At 40.1% G+C, this 21,808-nt stretch overlaps 3 long non-coding RNA genes across 6 annotated transcripts in view; 2 read left to right on the forward strand and 1 right to left on the reverse strand.

Annotated features, from left to right (window-relative positions):
* Positions 1–336: 336 nt before the first annotated feature.
* On the forward strand, positions 337–3,162 carry LOC307019023. 2 transcript variants are annotated; one of them, XR_013802559.1, is made up of 3 exons: positions 337–925; positions 1,636–1,683; positions 1,879–3,162. It is a non-coding gene; the product is annotated as an uncharacterized lncRNA (long non-coding RNA). The 2 variants fall into 2 exon arrangements; XR_013802558.1 differs by having other exon boundaries at positions 1,636–3,162.
* A 1,788-nt stretch (positions 3,163–4,950) lies between these two features.
* Positions 4,951–21,808, reverse strand: part of LOC307020732 — a 92,497-nt gene continuing 75,639 nt past the window's right edge. Inside the window, exons 1-4 of one of the 3 annotated variants that reach the window (XR_013802971.1) lie at positions 11,400–11,417; positions 10,142–10,210; positions 9,271–9,343; positions 4,951–8,918 (exon numbers count right to left, since the gene is read on the reverse strand). This is a non-coding gene — a long non-coding RNA (uncharacterized lncRNA). Of the gene's footprint in view, positions 8,919–9,270; positions 9,344–9,441; positions 10,054–10,141; positions 10,211–11,399; positions 11,418–21,808 lie in introns of those variants that run through there. The other 2 variants (XR_013802970.1, XR_013802972.1) reach the window with 2 other exon arrangements.
* LOC307020699 lies at positions 18,824–20,484 on the forward strand. The gene is made up of 2 exons (XR_013802960.1): positions 18,824–18,929; positions 19,796–20,484. It is a non-coding gene; the product is annotated as an uncharacterized lncRNA (long non-coding RNA).

Consider the following 21,808-nt stretch of genomic DNA (forward strand, 5'->3'; position numbering starts at 1 on the left):
GTGTACATATACATTATTGTGTTAGAACACAGCAAGCAAGCTTAAAGGAAACTATTCTCCCGAACAAAATAAAGGTTTATTGGGCAAAATGGCAAAGAAAGGCTTATTTTTGTAACTCATTCATAGTAAACAATTAACAGAAAATGTCAACGCCTAGCCGAAAGAATCCGTGTATCTACCTTCCAATTGTTTTTCTTTATTAAACACGTAAACGGAAGAGCGTTCGAGAGGCCTTTTTGCTTTTTACCTTACTAAATGGTCTAATAGAGAACCGCAGTGACGCGTCGTAAAACCCGGAAGTAAGTTAGCATTTTTAGCACTTCCGGTTCCCTCCTCAAAAAGCAATGCATTTTTTCCATAGGGTTTTGGAAAATAGCTCGAAATAAGGTCTGTGGTTGACACGAATTTAAAAGATAAGTCACGTTTTGTTCTACGACATTAAATACATCAGCAGTGATCCCACTGGGGATTTTTGAAGAGTTTACGTGTCTGAAAAACGATGGTTGTTACCGACTGGCTGAATAGGACTACAGAAATTGTCGAGGCCGTTGTACGTCAATACGCAGAACACATAAACACTCCCGCTAAGTTTGTTTTCCCCTGTGTTCTGCTTGAAAGCAAGTACCTGCCTATCTTTAGTATCTGTATATCTATATCTGACTATTAGAATCTGTATTTTTGAAATTATCGTTTTTAACACTGTAGTTTTACAAATTATAGAATAATTAATTACCAGTGTTTTCCAATTTTACTCGGCAGTTCGTTTTGTTTGCTAACGTTAGCTAAAGCTAGCGCTACTAGTTAGCTACGCAATGGTTTGTTGATTTGCTCCGGGTTGCAGCCACAGGTCTTCGCATGAAACGTGCTTGTTCTATCGTTTCCCGGCCAATGTTTTCCAAAGGAAAGTCTGGATTCGTGTCATGAGGTAAGCTGACGTTACATTTTTGTCCATGTCACGGTGAAATGTAAATGATGGGTAGTGACTGTATCGCCGTTTTAGAGATGGCGCTGCTGAAAAGACCGCAACATAAGTAAAGATAATGAATACATCCTATTAAAACCTGTGTGGCTTATATGATAAGTCTAATTAGTACAAGCAGCATAACGTTTCACCATGTAACTAAAGATTGTAGTCAGGGAAATCAGTTTGACATATTGGACTAATAACATCACCTCTGGCTGGCAGAGAACTCTCTGCTCCATAGCTTCTCTTGGATGTAAAATCACATGTACATTTTACATTTATATTCAATTTAATATTACATCCCTCACATACTTTTGTATATAATAACTTATATATTTTTTTTCTTGTTATGCTGCTGCAACACAAACATTTCCCAAATTGGGATCAATACAGTAATATCTTATCTTAATTAATTAAGAAATATAACTATTATAATTAGTGTAGCAGCTGACACCTATTTTCAATATGGATTAATCTACCATTTATTTCTTTAGTTCAATTTTGATCTATAAAAATGTCAAAATAGTGAAAATGTTCACGAGACTTATCAAAGTGCAAGGTTATATCTTTAGATGTTTTGTTTTAGCCTATGTACTGTATGTCTTAATGCTCTTACAGTATATGTGACGGTGTGACTTCCATGAAACTAATATTTTATATCTTCCCAACAGACGAGCTGACAGGAAACCTAACACTCTAACAACCACAACATTGCAAAGGCGAGTAAATGTAAATTTAAAAACAATTCACAATTTTTTTATTTCTTCTTCTTTCTTGCAGTGAGGTGAAGCTGACCTTGCACTTGGTGCCAGTAAGGATGTTCCTCACGCAGGCTGAATGTTTCTCCTTCCTTACTGACACAGAAGCCCTTGATTTGCAATGCTTCACTAATTGTCATTTCCCTGGCTCCGTAGGGATACTTTACCTCCAGCACAGCGGAAGACCCTACCAGACCATCTGGAGATGCCCCCAACAATCCTGATAGGGAGAGCCACAAATCTGACTCATGGACCTGCATCTGGGTTGCAGTGGTGAATGCCCTGACGCCCTCATATTCATTCATAGTCCCCCACTGTACAGACAAAACACCATCAAGGGCCTGGCAATAAGGGAAGCAGTCACACGCTTTGACCTCAGGATAGCTCCAAGGTTGCTGGCAGTCAACCTTCCTTTCCTGAACAAATGCCAGTTTGGGTTGGTTCGCTGACCAGTGGTAGCCACCGGAATTGCCCTCTGTTGCTCTTCAGACAATGATGCCCAACAGATTTGATAATTTCAGGAACAGTAACTGTTTCCAAGCTGTAGTGTTCCTCTTCTGGCTCGGGGGAGAGAAGCCAAGAAATTCCTGAAAACTTGCCCCCGAGTCTGTCCCTCAGCCAGTCACGATCTTCGGAGGTGGGCTCTCTTGTCAGCGGGTTAAATTAGTTATTGGTTTCAACAGTCACATTAAAACAGTTACTAAATCAGCTTACTATCACCTAAAGAACATATCTAGGATTAAAAGACTGATGTCACAGCAGGATTTGGAAAAACGTGTCCATGCTTTTATCTTCAGTAGACTGGACTACTGCAACGGTGTCTTCACAGGTCTCACAAAAAAATCTATTAGAAAGCTGCAGCTGATTCAGAACACTAAGAAAGTGGATCACATCGGTCCAGTTCTGAAGTCTTTACACTGGCTTCCTGTGTGTCAAAGAATAGATTTAAAAATACTGCTGCTGTTTATAAAGCACTGAATGGTTTAGGACCAAAATGCATTTCTGACCTCCTGCTAAATGATGAACCATCCAGATCTCTCAGGTCTTCAGGGACTGGTCAGCTTTCTGTCCCCAGAGTTAGAACTAAACATGGAGAAGCAGCGTTCAGTTATTATTCTCCAAATATCTGGAACAAACTCCCAGAAACCTGTAGGTCCGCTGCAACTCTTACTACTTTTAAATCCAGGCTGAAGACTTTTCTTTTTGTCGCTGCTTTTAATTGAACTATTCATATCTTAGACTGCACTGTAACTTTTATCCATGTATTTTTTCTTTTAATGTTTATTTTATTAGCTTTTCTTTTTTAATGACTGGTTTTAAATGCCTTTTTTAATGTCTTTCATTTTTTGTAAAGCACTTTGAATTGCCTTGTGTTGAAAAGTGCTATATAAATAAACTTGCCTTGCCTTGCCTAATAAAGATTTCATGTGACACATACAATTGATTTGTTGATGGGAATTAATGTGAATAAATTAACTATAGGTTAACGGTAGTCTTGCTATCACTACTCACCGACACTATAAAACTTGTCCCTCATGCTAGCCCTGACAACACCGGTAAGCACACCTTCATCTAGGCTGCACTTTTACGTGTCCTGACTTGTAGTGGTTCTCTCCTCTATCTACACTCTTCTTGTCATCTTTGTAAAACGATATCAGACTGGTAATTGACACAGCCATGACTTCTAGTTAAATTCAGTGTGGCTCAAATGAAAAGCTTTATTAAATTATGCAAGCACGCGAAAGTCAAATTCAGCTTTATTGTAAAAAATTGTGTTATGTGTTATACATCCAGAAATATCGTTTCCCACAGTGTGACATACATAAAACAAAACAAAAAGGGCCTAGATAAACGTGGTATACATTAAACAAAACAAAAAGGGCCTAGATAACCGGGGTATACACTTTAAAATGTTAATATATTTAAAGTGTTCAAAGTGCAGTTTCAGTGCAAGTCAGTTGAAACGATCTTAAGTTGGCGTGACGTTGAAGTCGTGCGACCCTGCTGCTGCACTGGCTTGTAGTTCGTTTATAGCATAACGTTAGCATTTCGCTTTTGGCGACTAGATTTATGATTCAAGAATTATAAAAGTAGGGTTGACATGTGGAGATTATCCGGCTGAACAAAACGTGATCCCTCTCTTAAATGTGTGTCAACCACAGACCTTATTTCGAGCTATTTCCCAAAATCCTATGGAGAATTTGCATTGGTTTTTCATGAAGGAACCGGAAGAAGTTTACTTCCGGGCTTTTCGACGCGTCACTGCGGTTCTCTATGGTCATTGGAGCGAGGGGCGGGGCGAAACTCACGGAAGTGATTTAAAAAAAAAAGCACTCGTTTGCTAAAATCACACTTTGAATCACTACAGTATCCTGCTGAAGGACCGGTGATTATTGTAAACAAGGGGAATTTAGCGATCACAGCGAAAACAGTCAAGACACTTATTGAGCCCAGACAACTAATGTTATTAAGGGCTGTAAATATAATAAGCCTATGTCTAAAATGGACAACATTGTTAGGAGATTTCAACTATAGGCCTACAGCGATTCTGCACTGCGGTCACTCAGCCGCCTATCGCGGTTTTTTTTTCAAATCAGCTTCTCTTAATTATTCCTGCTGTATTTGACGAGTGAAACAAATATTTGTTACCACAAGTTCTTAAGGAAACTGACACTGTTGGACTCGGTTCTAGTTTGACTTATACCAGAAATAAAATGAAGTACTTTTACTGTGTGTGAGTAATCCTCTGTCAAAGTCCCCTCCTTAGTACATAATGCATGTTTTTCTGCTATCTTTGATGAATGATACAAATATCATTTTACAATTAGTTCTTAATGAAGTTGATACTGTTTGACTTTTTATTAGTTAGCCTACTACTTACAATACATTGAAATACGTTTACTGTGTATTTATTGAGAAATACTCTGTCAAATTCCCCTGCTGAGAACAAAATCAAGCCACTTCTGCTAAGTTTGATGAGGGAATTCTTTTTTGTTGCCATTAGTTCTTCGTGAGATTGATCCTGTTGGACTCAGTACTAGTGAAACTACCCCCACAAGTAGGCTACTATGAAGTACTTACTGTGTAATTTTCCAGTAATCCTCTGTCAATGTCCCCTCATGAGAACAAGAATGCATGTTTCTCTGCTATTTTTGAATAAGCGTTAAAAAAACCTTTCTTCATGATACTGATATTGTTGGATAGAGTATTTTAAGAGGATGGTAGACTGCACACTGATGCACTCTGTCACTCTGGTTGCCCTCTTATGATGCTGCCGTCTTTTAATATATGATTATTTCTCAGCCGCTAGTTCGTTCCTCGCAGATCCTTCCATCAGTCCAAGTCAACGCCTCCAGCACAATTCCAGTGTCTGACTCCATATGATATTGTCCTGATGCTGTATACAAGGGTGATGCCCATGATCACAAAATGACCACTCTAGAGTCTGAGTGCCAAGGACCTTATATTATGTCTGTCATTAATGTTACATCACCCATTATAACAATTTTCTTTCCTTTTTCCTCTTCTCTTAACTGAATAGCCCTGTCTTTAAGTATAATACAATGTAAAGTCCTTTTCCTGCACCATTTTAAGGCTTCAAAAACAGGCATTTTTGTATGTGTTTGGAGAAATGACACAATCAATGGCCCAGAATTGTACTTTATAAACTATGAATCTTGTGGTGCTTGAAGAAATACACACTGGCTAAGCCGGCCAGGTTATATGCCTTTTTTGGAGCTCTTTTTTGCAATATTTATTAAAATGTCACTAGTTATTTAAACAAACCACTATCTGAGGATAATACAAGCAACCATAAAACACCCTTTACTAGAGAGCCATTGAAGCCCATGAAGAATGTATCCATCCACAAATCTTTTCAACTGCTGTAAGTTAAGGCACTGTCTGTGCAGAAAATTTAAAATATTCTTCATTTGCAGTATTTTTTTTAAAAAGTGTTCAGAAAGACTGCATCAACTGTATGCTATATATAATATCAATATTTGTATTAACTAACCAAAGGCAATTTAAATAGCGGGCACAAATGGGCTAATTGTCATGCATGTGGTGTTTGATATAGTTTACGTTCAATTTCAACTATTTTAGGTAGAAAAACGTATATTGACTAAACCTTTTTTAATAATTTAGCATAATTTAGAAAGGTTTTTGTGAGAAATCATTTCAAAAGTAAACTTTTTTTTCATTTTATATTTAAATTTGAAATGTTTGCACACATCATTAATTTATACATTTTCATCAATTTTTTAAAATGATGAATCCATTTATTTTATTGTATTTCCTTGAGGCTGGGGAAGATATCCAGCATGTAGTTCAACATGCACATTTTTTAATGCAAGTAAGTATACATTTAACATGGAAAAGGAAATAAAATAGGTTTCATAGGAGGATGTGGATTTATTTTCTCTCACCTTGTAATTACACAATCAAACCATCAATAATTTAGATATGGCCTTCACTCACAAAACATTTCTTGTTGAATTGGACACATTTTTCGAAGCTCTATTGACTGACATGCAATGACTAGGACTGATGGAAGAATCTGCGAGGAATGAACTAGGAGCAGAGAAATAATCATATTTTAAAAGACAGCAGCATCATAAGAGGCCAACAAGAGTGTCTCAGTGTGCTGAAGGATAGACCAGCTACCCAGGCCAGACTCTAAAGACTTTCCATGGGATAAAAATGCTGCTGGAGTACTGACTGGAAGGAGTGCTGATATCAAGTCTACCATCCTCTTAAAATACTCTGTCCAACAATATCAGTCTCATGAAGAAAGTTTTTTTAACACTTATTCAAAATAGCAGAGAAACATGCATTCTTGTTCTCAGGAGGGGACATTGACAGAGGATTATTGGAAAAGTACACAGTAAGTACTTCATTTGATTTCTGGTAGAAGTCTAACTAGCACCGAGTCCAACAGTGTCAGTTTCCTTAAGAACTTGTGGTAACAAATATTTGTATCACTCGTCAAATATAGCAGGAATAATGAAGAGCAGCTGATCTGAAAAAACAAACGCGAGAGGCGGCTGAGTTGATCGCAGTGCAGAACCGCTGTAGCCTATAGTTTAAATCTCCTAACAATGTTGTCCATTTTAGACATAGGCTTATTATATTTACAGCCCTTAATAACATTCATTTTCTGGGCTCAATATGTGTCTTGGCCGTTTTCGTTGTGATCGCTAAATTCGCCTTGTTTAAAATAATCACCGTTCCTTCAGCAGGATACTGTAGTGATTCAAGTGTGATTTTAGCAAACGAGTGCTTTTGTTTTGAAATCACTTCCGTGAGTTTCGCCCCGCCCCTCGCTCCAATGACCATTAGACCATTTGGTAAGGTAAAAAGCAAAAAGCAAAAAGGCCTCTCAGACGCTCTTCCGTTTACGTGTTTAATAAAGAAAAACAATCCATACACGGATTCGGAAAAAAGGAAATGTTCTTGCAAATCTATTATTTAAATAGTAACCTGCTAATATGAAAGGGCACTTTAATGCAAAAAAGCAATGGCATTGCTTTGGAAAAATACATGAAAGTATAAAAATGGCCTGGTTTCTCACCACATATGCACAAAATAAAGTATTGCAAATAAAAACAAGAACTGACATTTTGAAGTAGCGCAATTAGTACATTCTGAAACACATGACAAGTGGTACATTCTGAAAACACAAGACCCCAGGAAAAACACACATTTCTGAAACATGCAAATCAAGCAAAAAGCATGAGCAAAGGAAGTGCAAGACAGTTGTATCGATGAAATTCCAGTATGAATGCTGTAAAAGTGCACAATGGTCCATGGCAACAGCTCACTCAAACAGTTTGTTTTTAAAAGCTTGGGCTTTCTTGGATAGCATGTTGCCGCCTAGCTCCATTAACATTTGCTGGAGCACTTCGAACGTGCACTTCAGTTTAGGGGGGTAGTTCAGGTTTATTGCATACATTAGTCCAAACAGCATGGTAGCAGCTAATGCAATGTTGTCCACATCAGTTAGTAGGCTACCTGTTGGCCTTCCAGGACAATCTGTGCTCAGGGGGGTATACTACGAAGCAGGATTTTCGCTTAGCCGGCTAACTTCAGGGAAAACTCTGAGTTTCCGGTCCTACGAAGCTGGTTCTCTTTTTAGCAGGCTAGATCTCCATGGTAACCTATGCTGTGCGGCTAACCTGCCCCTGAGCAGGTTAGGTTGCAGGCTAAGAGCTCAACTCAGTGAAAGCACTGCCTGCTGACCAATCAGAGCTCAGTGTGCGGAGTTTAAAGCGATCAAGTCATATTACAGGAGAAAGGACTTACAGAAAAGCTGCCGTTGCAGGAAAGACGGCCGGCAAAAATCACAGACTGTGTGAACGTGAACATTAATAGAATATCACCTCCCATCTTCAGAGCAATCTGACTATTATAACATTAGCGTTAAGAAAGCTTACTTATATATCTGCCACAACATAAGTAACCGGATCAGAGTAACATTAAGTACAGTCCGCGGCATATCACATCATAATGTATCATATATTGCCTTATCTGAGTCAGCTGAGCCGTATCTGGCCGTGCAACACTCACAGTGTCACATACTGTATGCAGAAGTATTATTTTAAGCAACACATTAAGTTGAGGAAACACTCGAGACAAATGTAATTAAAGTCAGATCCACTCGTGTCTTAGACGAGGCAGTGATATCATAAACCTGTTAATGTACGCATTCAAACACTTTTTCTTTTACCAGCTCTATTCACCTTGCAGGTATCCTGGATAAAGTGTTTAATTCATGGATGTTTAAAGTTTAACTTCTTCATATTTGTCAAATATTAAAGTTGACTTTTCATTCAGGAAGTATGACGCTGCGCTGTCAGTATGCTTCTCCATGTTTGTGATTGGTCGAATGCTCCAAATACCACCCCTTTCATGTGAACGCGCACCTAACTAGATAGGGCACGGCTGGCTTGAGCGATCCACTTGATAACCCGCGTCGTAGTACAGTTTAGCGAGAGCCCGTATGTTTTGGATTAGGCCAACCGGCTAACTCAAACATATCCAGGTTAGGTTGAACCAGCTTCGTAGTACAGGCCTCTGGTCTCATCTATCATCTGCTCTCATCTGTCCTCTGGTCTCATGGTGGAATTGTGTTTGACAACATAAAGTCCCGCTGTAATCCCCTCAATGGACCGCAGAATGACGTCTTCATCTTCTGCCTGCAGAGTACACAGTCACAAAAGGAACAGAGTGAGATCTAACAAATCAATACATATATATACCCATTACTAAATCCCTGTGTTTAACAAATCCATTTGGTCAGATTTCAGTTCTTTTAAGCCTTCTTGTTATCTGATATACTCCTGTTTGACCTGATAAAAAATGTTTCATTTCCTGTATCCGTTTTAAATTAAAAGCCCTCTAGCTTTTCAGTGTACTCTGGCTATTAAACAAAAAACAGGGATGTTCAGATACTTTAGGGTTTAGGATATATACTATGTGGTGTTTCAATAAATAAATATTTTAACGCCCAACAAAAAAATCAAAAGGTCAAATATTACTTCTACTGACCACAAACTCTCTCATTGAGGTACACACACAGCCCCTTGAGAAGACAATCCCGGCCTAAATCGACATCATCAACCTAAGTGAAGGGGAATAAGAAAAGATAGAATCTATTTTGCTCAATGAAATGTGTACAATATTGACTCGATGTATAATTTCCTTAAAATGAATTCTTACTTGAGTCATGTTTGACATAATACAGTTCAGACGGTGGCCTATCTGTCCTCCTCTCTTCTCAAAAATCTTCAGAAGTTTTTCAGATAGCACATCTAGCTGAGAGAGAAATCTTGATTGGAGGGGCAGGGTTGTTATGCGCTTAAACTCCGCATTTATCAAAGAAAACCAAATATCACAGTCATAAAAATCACGAAATAATTTCATTTTCTAATGATGTTATGATTGTAGTTGTGTGCTTGCCTCAAAACAATGCAGAGAAACTAGTCCATGCATTTGTTACTTCAAGGCTAGTTTATTGTTTGGCTCTATAGTGAGAATAACTTTTTATATCAAGTACGAACAACCAGGTTAGACTACATTACATTTCATTTAGTTTACGTTTTTTTCCAAAGCGACTTAAAATAAGTATGACTGTAATATAAGACTACATATAAGAAACACCCTTATAGCCATTTCAACAAACAAAACATTATCACTTTTGTGAAGGAGGCTTTATCACAGAATGTTTGGCTTTTGCCTCTCACTTTCTGAATAACTTTTGCCTAATAAATCAGAAAATGTGTATATCCCTGCAATGTTTGCAGTATGTAAATGTTATGAATAAATATTCAGAAATTGTGAGACTAATACCAGTTTTCAATTAGTTAAAGATCAAGTTTAAGTTAGTCAAGTAAATCACACAAAACATTTGAATACTCACCATTTACTACAGAGCCTTTGGAACAATGTTCAAAGCAAGGCTGAGGTCAATCTTCTCCACACCAATTACCTATCACAGAAAAACATATTTATTATTATTCACACACAAATAAAACAAAAATGTTCTGATCCTTAAAGGCGAAATTTACCATTTAATTATGTACTTTTAGGTTAATACGAACCGACTTCGGCCGAGATGGGCACCTCCAGTGTAAAAAGCTACAGTAGCCTATACTAATGCAATGAGTACAACTTTGTACGGAGCCATACACATCAGCGTTGCGAGCTTATTTCCATTGGTTTCAATGGAGACGTGCACTGCAGCAGCGCGTACCGCTCGTCATGTGACGAGGAACAACCAATCATAACCGAGAAACATCTCAACTTCCTTAAACACAAGTGTACGGCAAATATGGAAGATAAGTTCATTTCACAGCGGGTGGATCGTAACCCTTACTTGATCTGTCCTGCATATCCCCCATATTCATGGCATGTGCACCGCTGCTAAAATGTAACACAATCATTAATATCCTCCACTTTCCAGTATCAAGTGTCGCTTTCCGGGACACACCCCCACACACAATATTGTGTCTCTGTTTTGATCTGTGTGTATTTACGGTATTTACATGAACACAGGGCGGATCAAAGCAGAGACATAAACACATTTTTTTAGGGAAAACACTGCAGTCCCACAAACAATATTGTATCTTTAACAATCAACACCTTAAATGGGTAAAGATGGTCGCTTAACATAAGGTAGGCCTACAACCTGCATCAGCGCCCTTAAAAGTCGGCACAAGAGTAGACATGCAGAGCCGGACCGACTCAGTAAAGTTCTACACCGCCTGACAGAAGACATTAAACAATCATTTAAAACAAGACGTAGCCTATAGACATGCAAACATGTCGCAAGCTCATCCATTGACTCCCCCCTCCCCACTGAGCTCGGTTTAATGTGCATACATTTGGGCAAGGTTCATAGTTTTAAATATTGTAAATCAAGCAACTGTCGGACTTACGCTCTACAAATACTCACAGTATAAAAAAACACGCTAAACACAAGTCAATCAATATAAACTCACCTTATGATTTTTATGGCTTTATCCTAGCTAACACCAGTGAATGACAATGTTTACAAATTGACGTTGCTCGTTGTAACTGCAAATGTGAACTCTGCTTTTTGCTAACAATGCGTCTTGTGATAACCTGTAACTATGACAAACATTTGATGACATTAAATAACTTTAAATAACTTTTACCTTGTAGAGATGTTCTCGGGACAGAACCAGCTTACTCCTCCGATGCGGGAAGGAAAAATGGTAGAACCCCTCCCCTATTTAGGGGCAATGGATGTCCACTTGCGGGAGACGACAGACAGTGGTGCGGTTAGCCAAAGTGACAATGGATGTCCACTTGCGGGAGACGACAGACAGTGGTGCGGTTAGCCAAAGTGACAGACCTAATGTTAGACCAATTTACAGGCAATGGACGTCCACTCTCGGGAGAGAGACCTCCAGCATGTGTCCCTGACATGGAGACTCTGTTTATTTCACTCATCCAGGACAGAGACCGGGGAAATCTCCTCTCTGTGGCCCCTCCAAGACCCCCAAAGGACGGACCACAGACCTCCAGCATGTGTCCCTGACATGGGCACCTCCATAACCTTGCACACCGTGAGTCCCCGGACTCCCGGACTTAAGCACTCCCCCACGGACTAAACCCAGATGTTCACACCCTACAGAACTCCATGCCCCTGGTTAACCTAAAGGGGGTGGATTTTGCGGTGCTTTACCGTCGGCACATCGGTATCCATATTCGGCCTTATTCACGGCACCACCACCCCTTCTGTGGAGGATATTCTCATGCTCCTGGTAACCCTTTAAATAGTCTGATACTGTCAGGGCTCATCACCGCACTTTACAAGCCATAAATAATGTTTAAATGGTCGGGGAAAGTGTTTTTAAACGTCTGGAAGAGAGTTGTAGCCTGTCATTTTGCAGGATATCATTTAACATGTAACCTCTCCTGGAAATGCACAGAATATGTCCATTTCCAGGAGAGGTTATATCCTGCAAAATGACAGGCTATAAGCCAGGAAAAAGTGTTTGAAAGGCGGGGAAAAGTTGTTTAAAATAGTCGGAAAAGTGTTTTTAAACGTCTGGAAGAGAGTTGTTGCCTGTCATTTTGCAGGATATAATTTAACATGGAACCTCTCCTGGAAATGCGCAGAGTATGTCCATTTCCAGGAGAGGTTCCATGTTAAATTATATCCTGCAAAATGACAGGCTATAAGCCAGGAAAAAGTGTTTGAAAGGCGGGGAAAAGTGTTTGAAAGGCGGGGAAAAGTTGTTTAAAATACTACCTCCAGGGCGCATCACCGCATTTTACAAGCCAGGGAAGGTGTCGGAATCCTGGGTAAACATTGTTTAAATAGTCTGACACCTGGCACTGTATTTGCCCCTGGGAGAGGTTCCATGTTAAATTATATCCTGCAAAATGACAGGCTATAAGCCAGGAAAAAGTGTTTGAAAGGCGGGGAAAAGTGTTTGAAAGGCGGGGAAAAGTTGTTTAAAATACTACCTCCAGGGCGCATCACCGCATTTTACAAGCCAGGGAAGGTGTCGGAATCCTGGGTAAACATTGTTTAAATAGTCTGACACCTGGCACTGTATTTGCCCCTGGGAGAGGTTCCATGTTAAATTATATCCTGCAAAATGACAGGCTATAAGCCAGGAAAAAGTGTTTGAAAGGCGGGGAAAAGTGTTTGAAAGGCGGGGAAAAGTTGTTTAAAATACTACCTCCAGGGCGCATCACCGCATTTTACAAGCCAGGGAAGGTGTCGGAATCCTGGGTAAACATTGTTTAAATAGTCTGACACCTGGCACTGTATTTGCCCCTGGGAGAGGTTCCATGTTAAATTATATCCTGCAAAATGACAGGCTATAAGCCAGGAAAAAGTGTTTGAAAGGCGGGGAAAAGTGTTTGAAAGGCGGGGAAAAGTTGTTTAAAATACTACCTCCAGGGCGCATCACCGCATTTTACAAGCCAGGGAAGGTGTCGGAATCCTGGGTAAACATTGTTTAAATAGTCTGACACCTGGCACTGTATTTGCCCCTGGGAGAGGTTCCATGTTAAATTATATCCTGCAAAATGACAGGCTATAAGCCAGGAAAAAGTGTTTGAAAGGCGGGGAAAAGTGTTTGAAAGGCGGGGAAAAGTTGTTTAAAATACTACCTCCAGGGCGCATCACCGCATTTTACAAGCCAGGGAAGGTGTCGGAATCCTGGGTAAACATTGTTTAAATAGTCTGACACCTGGCACTGTATTTGCCCCTGGGAGAGGTTCCATGTTAAATTATATCCTGCAAAATGACAGGCTATAAGCCAGGAAAAAGTGTTTGAAAGGCGGGGAAAAGTGTTTGAAAGGCGGGGAAAAGTTGTTTAAAATACTACCTCCAGGGCGCATCACCGCATTTTACAAGCCAGGGAAGGTGTCGGAATCCTGGGTAAACATTGTTTAAATAGTCTGACACCTGGCACTGTATTTGCCCCTGGGAGAGGTTCCATGTTAAATTATATCCTGCAAAATGACAGGCTATAAGCCAGGAAAAAGTGTTTGAAAGGCGGGGAAAGTGTTCCTGCAGCCCCTCCATAACGGTAATAATGATTAGAAATGATTTCCAGGGCAGAAAGCGTTTTTTAAATGTGGAAAAAAATATGTTAAACTGTTTAAAAAGCACAAAGTGATTTGAGTGCAGTTCTCATGTGTCCCCACAGGACGGCGCGTCGTCCCAGGGAGCACAGTGCATGGTGACAAGGTACGATTTATACCCTAAAATAGCATGCTAAGTGTGGGTGGATTAGTTTCAAAGCATGCACACTCTGCTCGTGTCAGACTTCCATCAAATAGACCGGGGAAAACACCTCTCATTAGCCCCTCAAAGACCACCAAAGGACGGACTAAGCAGCTCCAGCACGGCTCCCTCACATGGAGCTCAGGTTATTTCATACCTCCAGGAGAGGGACCGGGAAAACCACCTCTCTGTAGCCCCTGACAGAGCCCCAAAGGACGGACTAAGGACCTCCGGCAACAGTGGCACTTCCATAACCTCGTGCACCGTGAGACCCCGGGCCCCCGGACTTAAGCACTCCCCCACGGACTAAACCCAGTTGTTCACACCCTGCAGAATCTCATGCCCCTGGTCACCTTTAAGGGGGGGTGGATTTTGCGGTGCTTTACCGTCCGAACACAAGCATCAATATTCGTCCTCCTCCTTCACAGCAGCAGCAGCAGCAGCAGCAGCAGCAGCAGCAGCAGCAGCACCTGCCCTGCTGGAGGTTCACACTTTAACTTATTTGTATTCGTTTTTTTTTGTTCCCCTCCTCTGCCTTACACATCCTCCCACGCTCGAGCACTCCTCACTCGGACTAAACCCCTCCATGCACACCGCCAGAACCAGAACCTCACGACCCTGGTGACCTTAAAGGTGTTTGTCTTTGTTTGTTTTTGTATTCCACATAGACAGGCTGGGGTTCAGCACCACGCACAGAGCCTACCCGCTACCTCCAGGGCGCATCACCACATTTTACAAGCCAGGAAAGGTGCATGGATCCTGGGTAAACATTGATTAAGTGTTTTTAAATGTGTGGAACAGTGTTTTGTCACTTTCAAAACTCTCCTGTCATTGACCGGAGAATTTGGGTCGATGTTGTATTCAATCTGGCCATTAATATTCCAGTGAGACGAAGTACGTACATTGACCGGAGTGATCCCATGTTAATGTTGTCCAAATACCGGAACATTCCCTAACCCCCCCTCTCCCCCTCCTTTGTTAAAAAAGAAAAAGCTTCACATTTTTAAAAATAAATATATTTTGCAATTTTTTTTCTGCTTTACATCTTGTCCATTAAAGTGCCATATTGTTCAGGTTCAATTACGAAACTATTAAAGTACGGGTTTGAGTCCGACCATATTAATTTGTGAATAAAATATTTGGAAATAATAATTACAAGCTGAGTAATCGGCTGCAGAGCAAGCTGCTGACGTATGTGCTCAGTGGGCGGAGTTACAGAGACAAACATAACTTTTTTCTTATTTCTTAACATAATTGAGACTTATAGAACGCACACCCCTCAAGATTAAAATAGTTCTACATGATTGATTCATGTTTTGACAAGAAACATGAATAAATTATGTTTCATTGAACAACCCCACTTTCCCCTTTTTTTCAGTGTAGCCATCGATCATCTTAATATAAGATATACTTTATTGATCCCAAGTTGGAAACATTTGCGTTACATCAGCATGTGTAACAGTTGTAAATATGCAGTGGTGTTTATTTGTAAATCATTTAGAATAATCACACAAATTCTGTGTTTTATATTTAATAATTCTGTGTTCTTTATTTATTGATTGTTCAATACCTGACAAGGCCGGAGATGAAATATCTATATACATCGAGTGCTTGAATTGGGCCAGTACTCACCGGTACGCAGTACCGGCACTTCTGATTTTTACCCATGTTGTACCGGCACTTCTTACTGAGTACCGGCACCTTGCCGGTACTCAGTAAAATGCCGGTACTCAGCCGCCGGCAATATACGTATATATTGTAAACGCAACGCAGCGCAAATGTGGGTCTGACTCTGCCTCACAGAGGGTGACTGGCTGTCTACATGACGTGGCCTGCCGACATTGCCACTTTCATACAGATCATACTAATGCCCTCGATTGGTCTGTGTGTCATTCAAGCTCGGGAGGGTGTGTGTTGGTGTATGTGTGGCGCGAGCGAGCGAGAAAGCGCGCGCACCGGTTACGTGTATTGTTGTTAGCATCTGGTGCTAGCTAGCTGCGCTAACGGATATAAGGAGCTGTTTCAACAACAAGGTGGAGGGAGAGTCCTTTGCTGTCAGACTGAGAGGCTGATAACTACAGCTCTGGTGAGGTAAATTACTCTCTGAGTCTTTAGATAGTTAACTTAGTTTAAGTTATCTCAGTGGGTCTCAAACGGTTCGGTCACCATTTATGTAAACACATATTTCCATTTGAGGGGGTAGTGATTCGTAAAATATGCATGAATAATACAAACAAAATGTTAACTAGGTGAAAAAAGGTAAGATAAACTTGTTGAGAGCTAAAACTAGTCTTTGCTGTTGCCTCAAAGAGGAGCAGGGGGGAGAGGAGGGAGACAGGAGAGGCCGATTCAGGAGCCCAGACACACTCACAACTATAAATGAACCAAAAACAAATAAATAAACAAGTTTCAATGTTTTTTCATATTGGATATTGTATGTTATTGGTTATGGCCATGTACTTATGATTTTATGATTATTTAAATGTATACATTTTTGTTTCATATGGGTGTAGTCTCTTTATTTCCCCCTCAAAATGCCCCAGATTGATGCATTTAAGTCCAACATTTAAAAAAAAATCTTACCAGGGGAGCATGCCCCCGGACCCCACTATAGGATTTGAGGCCAGGCCCCACTGTTCCCAAATAGATTTGCAATTTTTTTAAAATAGTAACCCATCTCCATATGTTTCTTTTTGGGCAGTAGATTTAAACTAGAGGGCTATCACTTTGTGCAGCAACGCTATTGACAAATAAATCCAGCAAAATGGCACAAAAAACTGGTAGTGGCCTCAGGGACGAGGAGTCATTTAACCAGCCAGTAGGAGTCAAGCTTTACTTTCTTTTATATCCATAAAGAAAAAGTAAATCTGTTTACAGTTGTTTCATTATGGATGTTGAGAGGTATCCATATATCTCTTCATTTTGCTCTCAAAGTGCACCAGATTGATGCATCTAACTTCAATATTTAAAAAAAAATGTTCCCGGGGGAGCATACCCCCGGACCCCCCTAGACTAGAGGGTGTCAGGTCCACTCCCCACTTATAAAAATAGCACTTTACCACTGCACCCCCTCTAATCTCAGATGCACCCTGAGTCATTTTGTTTAAGTACAGTGAGCCTTTCTAAAATATACAGTGAAGAGACAAACCCACCAGCATTAGGTGGGTTTGGATAGGATATACTATGACTTTGTGCCAAATACTTGTTGCTGATTTAGAGTACTGGCACCTTTTTTATTCCAATTCAAGCACTGTTTACATCCTATAAGAGTATAATACATATGTATAATATCAGTTAAAATAAGTGCTTCAACATAGTTAACATTGCTGGAGGTACTGTATGCACACATATTGATAGATGTCTTGTAATGCACTATTGAGGAACCTGCGACCCAAGTTTTTCATTCATTGCATAACTACACCGTTTGTGAATATGATATGTCAATAAACCTTAGAAAATCTTGAAATCTTGAAAGGGATGTGCAAAATAGTCATTATATACAGTCTTTAATTAACTATTAGTAGAGAATAAAGAGTAATGAATATACTTTATAGGGATCCTATTAATATCTAATAATACAAATAATGAAATGCAATAACATGCTTTAACCACCAGGTGTTCCTTTCTATCAGCTGTGCACCTTTATGGCGTAAATAGTACAGCCTATCTACCAATTGGATCAAATATAAAAGTTAGCCGAATTAGTGTTGATCCTGCAAGGAGACGTATTGTGTGAAAAGAAATATAAGATGTTGTTTAATTGCTGATTTATTTATGATCCACGTCACGTTTTCAGTGTTGGTGGCAGTTCCTCATGTTTATCTAGAAGTCTTCTCATCAGGGCTCTATAAATAGAGAACTACGGCATATATGTAATATTTAATGCCGCCGAACCATGTATTACAATGCCGTTATGTGATGACTTTCAAATAGAAAAGCAAGCACACTCGGAATAAAGTATTTTTTAAAAACGTTTTCGGTCTGTTTCCGGTATTTGTTAATGACGATGTGATGTGAGATGTGAGACTGGAATTGCACAGGGGAAAATAACGTATCTTTAGATGCGGATTAAACTAATACGGTTAAACTAATACGTTTGCGCTGTGGACCAACACTATAAATTGACGGGGAAGGGGGTAGCAATAAAGATAACACCATTAAACAGTTACACAACATAACAGAAATAGTATCGATAGCAGCGTCCCTAGCAACCACCTTGGTAACAATGAAAACGTTCTATGGACGCAATTTCCTGAAGTAATCTTCGTAATAACTAGCAAACTAAAGATCATGTACATCCACTGCACACATAATCTGAAATAACAACTCATATTTCTCGCATCAAATGACATCAAAACGCATTTTAATGGCCAAACTAACTTTAAAATAGGCATTTTGCACCGAGAATAAAAACGAAGTTCGGCCATGTTTTTTTTTTCTGCAGGGAGAAATGTGAAGATCACGTGACATAAACGTGACATTCAGCCAGAGAGCAGAAGTCCCTCCCTTTCCGGGGGAGCTCATGGGACCCCGGAAGCGGAAAATTATACATTGAATTCAATGGAGAGAGAAAACTTATCTTTCGATCCCGTTTGAATTGTGCCACGAACTACACATATGATGTTTGTCAATTTAAAAGAAAATTTTGCAAGTCAAAAAAATAAAAATGTGTCGTAAAACTGTGAAGTAACACATTTTGTTGTGTTAAGCCGCTCAGTGAACTACATGTCTCTGGTCCCGCACAATACGCGTCACCAACATAAAGATGGCCGTCACGTTGGCACATTTCACATCATTCTTTCAGAATGAGAATAAAAGTATAAAACGAGGTGAAAATCACTACAAGTCTGGGCATGTTGAGAGCTGTACATACACGAAAGGGGAGTTAGTCGGTTCTGTAAGAGCCAGCATGCGGGACCGGCTTTACAAGGTTTCGGTGAGTAACATGAGTGCAATGTTTAACGTTAATGTCAGTCAATAAGGAGGAGAATGAAAAAGAAGATGATGAACCACAGACCCGGCATATAATGACTGCAGTGTGCAGGGCTGTGTTAATTTATGTTACTGTTATCAATAGCATTAGTTGACTGAGAAAACCGTCAAGAAAAAAAGTTTAGCGATGTTACGAGTCGACTAGTATAATATGCCCACGGCTATGATTGACAACCTGGACAGCCAGTCAGAAGCTAGAATGCCAACCTAGAGAGCCAATCAGAACCTAGAACGGGTGTACTGTATACGGGTGTGTATGCTATGGATAACATTAGTGTTCACAAGAATAAGGTACACTCCCGTGTTTTGTTTTAGTTGCTCTTCAGATTGAAGCGGACAGTTTTATATCGACTATATGTGTGATCTCCTTTTTACATCTCGTTGTGTCATTTGAGTTTATTTGCTGTGTGTAGATTCAAGGATTTTGGTTATATTGTCAATTTGTTTGGTTATCTAGGCACAGCTGTGTGTGACTCCCTCTGGTACACTGGTATGTGTTTTCCTAATGTAGAGAGCATTGATTAATTCATAAACTACACACTGAGTCTAGATCCTGACTAAATCCTTTTTTTTTATCAAATGTTTTTCAAAAATGTAATACACATTTAAAAAAAATACAATGTACAATCACAACCAATACAACACAAATTACAAAAAATACAGAAAAAACAAACAATAACAACAATCAGACAAGAGGACAAAACTATGGAAAAATAAACCCTCCCACCCCCAGATCCGGACCATCCTTGTATTGCTCATTCAATCTATTATAGCATGTTAACAAACATGGTACTTACTTTATTTGTACAGATCTACATGGGAGAGGATGGCACGATGCAGAGCGCTGTCTGTGGTTGTGCACGGGGGATGTACAAATGCAGCCACGCTGCAGCATTGGCAATATTTGCCATGTGGCAGATCAGCTCCACAGAAGTTGAGTGCCAGTGGAGGAAGCCTGGCACTTCAAAAGTAGTCCAGCCGGTGTCTCAACTCTACCAACAGCAAGAGGAGACATACAACCCACTGGCCAGAGACATCGCCACTGAGGAAGTAGACTGGTTCAGGTCTGCACTGAGGGGCGCAGCGTGGCATGGCATGGCTTTTGTCACCTGAGCCAGAGCTGCAGCCTCAACATCAGGCCATTTTCAACGTGCCGGAGCTGGTGAAGGAGCATGGGGGTCGTGGGCTTGAGGCAATTCTTGCCTCAATGCGACTGAGCAGAGATCAGCAAGCTGCCATCCAGACCGTAGGACAGCGGACAAATCCTCAGTGGCAGTTACACAGGCAGGGCAGGTTGACAGCCAGCAATTTTGGTGCTGTGCTGAGGTTGGGACTTTCATCCACTCCATGCGCTTCCCTCATGAAGAGGGTGCTTGGGGGGTACAATTTAGACAGAGTCATGGCTGTCAACTGGGGAGTTGTAAACGAGGTGTGTTTGGCCAGTGTGTTTGGCCTTTTAAGTGTGACACATATGTGGTGATAAATGCTTCACTTGACCACTGTTCCTAAATAAAAAAAGTTTTCTGCATCGTCAGTCATTTTTTCCAAATAATTACCAATATTTCACAAATTCTTCATGTCAACTTAAGAGCACAGCTGTATGTTGAGGGTCAGCTTTGCTTGGTTCATCTTACTGGGGGCAGCTACATGGATGTTGGTGCAGTCCACAATCATTTTGCAGTTGAAGGCAGAATGAATTTATTATTGAATCAGAATGAAGCACAACTTCCTGTCATACAATACATTGACTTTATTTGTAATTGTGTAAAAAAATAAAGCATTGATTAGCAAGCAGGACCTGCAGGAACAGAGAACGGTGATGGGTGGAGCTGGGAAGAGAGAAGAATAAAGAAAACAGATCAACTTTATTATCGGATATTAAAAATTCAATTTCAAAACAAGTTGCCGCTCCTACAGTTTTCTAGTATGTAAAGATGATTTCACATGACCTATGCAAAATATCACACTCAATACATGTGTGTCTCTGGGGGGTGCATTGTGCCTTTGATGTATATAAATAATATACCATAACCAAATACTATTATGTACAGTGGAAATCAGGTTGCCAGAGCAGGTCAGTGTGCATGTTCCTCAGGGTCTCAGCAGTTACAGGTGAGGTAAAGAAAATAAAAGAGAAAAAGGTCAGTAACAACACTTTAAAGTAAAAACACTGAATAACTATCTCTTTTAATAATTTTCTCTCAGTAATCACTCAACTACTGTCTTTCCAACAAACAGATTGACTCACCCTCACTGTCATCACAATGACACATGTCCAGAAGAATGTCATGCAAAGCTCCCTGCCTGCCTGTCTTCCTTCGACTCTCCCTGAACTGCTTCCTTAGCACCCGGTGGAGGGCGCAGTAGGCTACTCTTCAAATGTTTCACGAAATACTTACCATGATGACTACTCTTACTGTTTAACATTTTGGTGTACTTCATGTAATAAAATAATAACTTCATGGTAAGGCTACTAAAAAGGACAAGGCTAAGTAATGTAATGCTAACTAACGTGCTCGCTACTCGTCGCTACTAGCTAGGTAGCTAACTTGACTATGTTCCATGCACAACATGTATATTACCTATGATATTACCTGATATGTCTGATCCAGCGACTCCTGGTCCTTTCATCAGACGGGAAGCGATAGAACGAGCAAGTGGTATGATCACTTTTGTGATTACAACATGGTACAAAGCACAAAGGCATCTTGCAAAAGTGAATTTATTGGAGCAATCTCTTATATTTATTGGAGGTAATAAATCAGTTATGAAATCTTCTTCTTCGCTTTAATTACGAGTCTCAACCACTTGGAGCATTATCGC

This window comes from Notothenia rossii (assembly GCF_949606895.1).
Source record: "Notothenia rossii genome assembly, chromosome: 9".
NCBI lineage: Eukaryota > Metazoa > Chordata > Actinopteri > Perciformes > Nototheniidae > Notothenia > Notothenia rossii.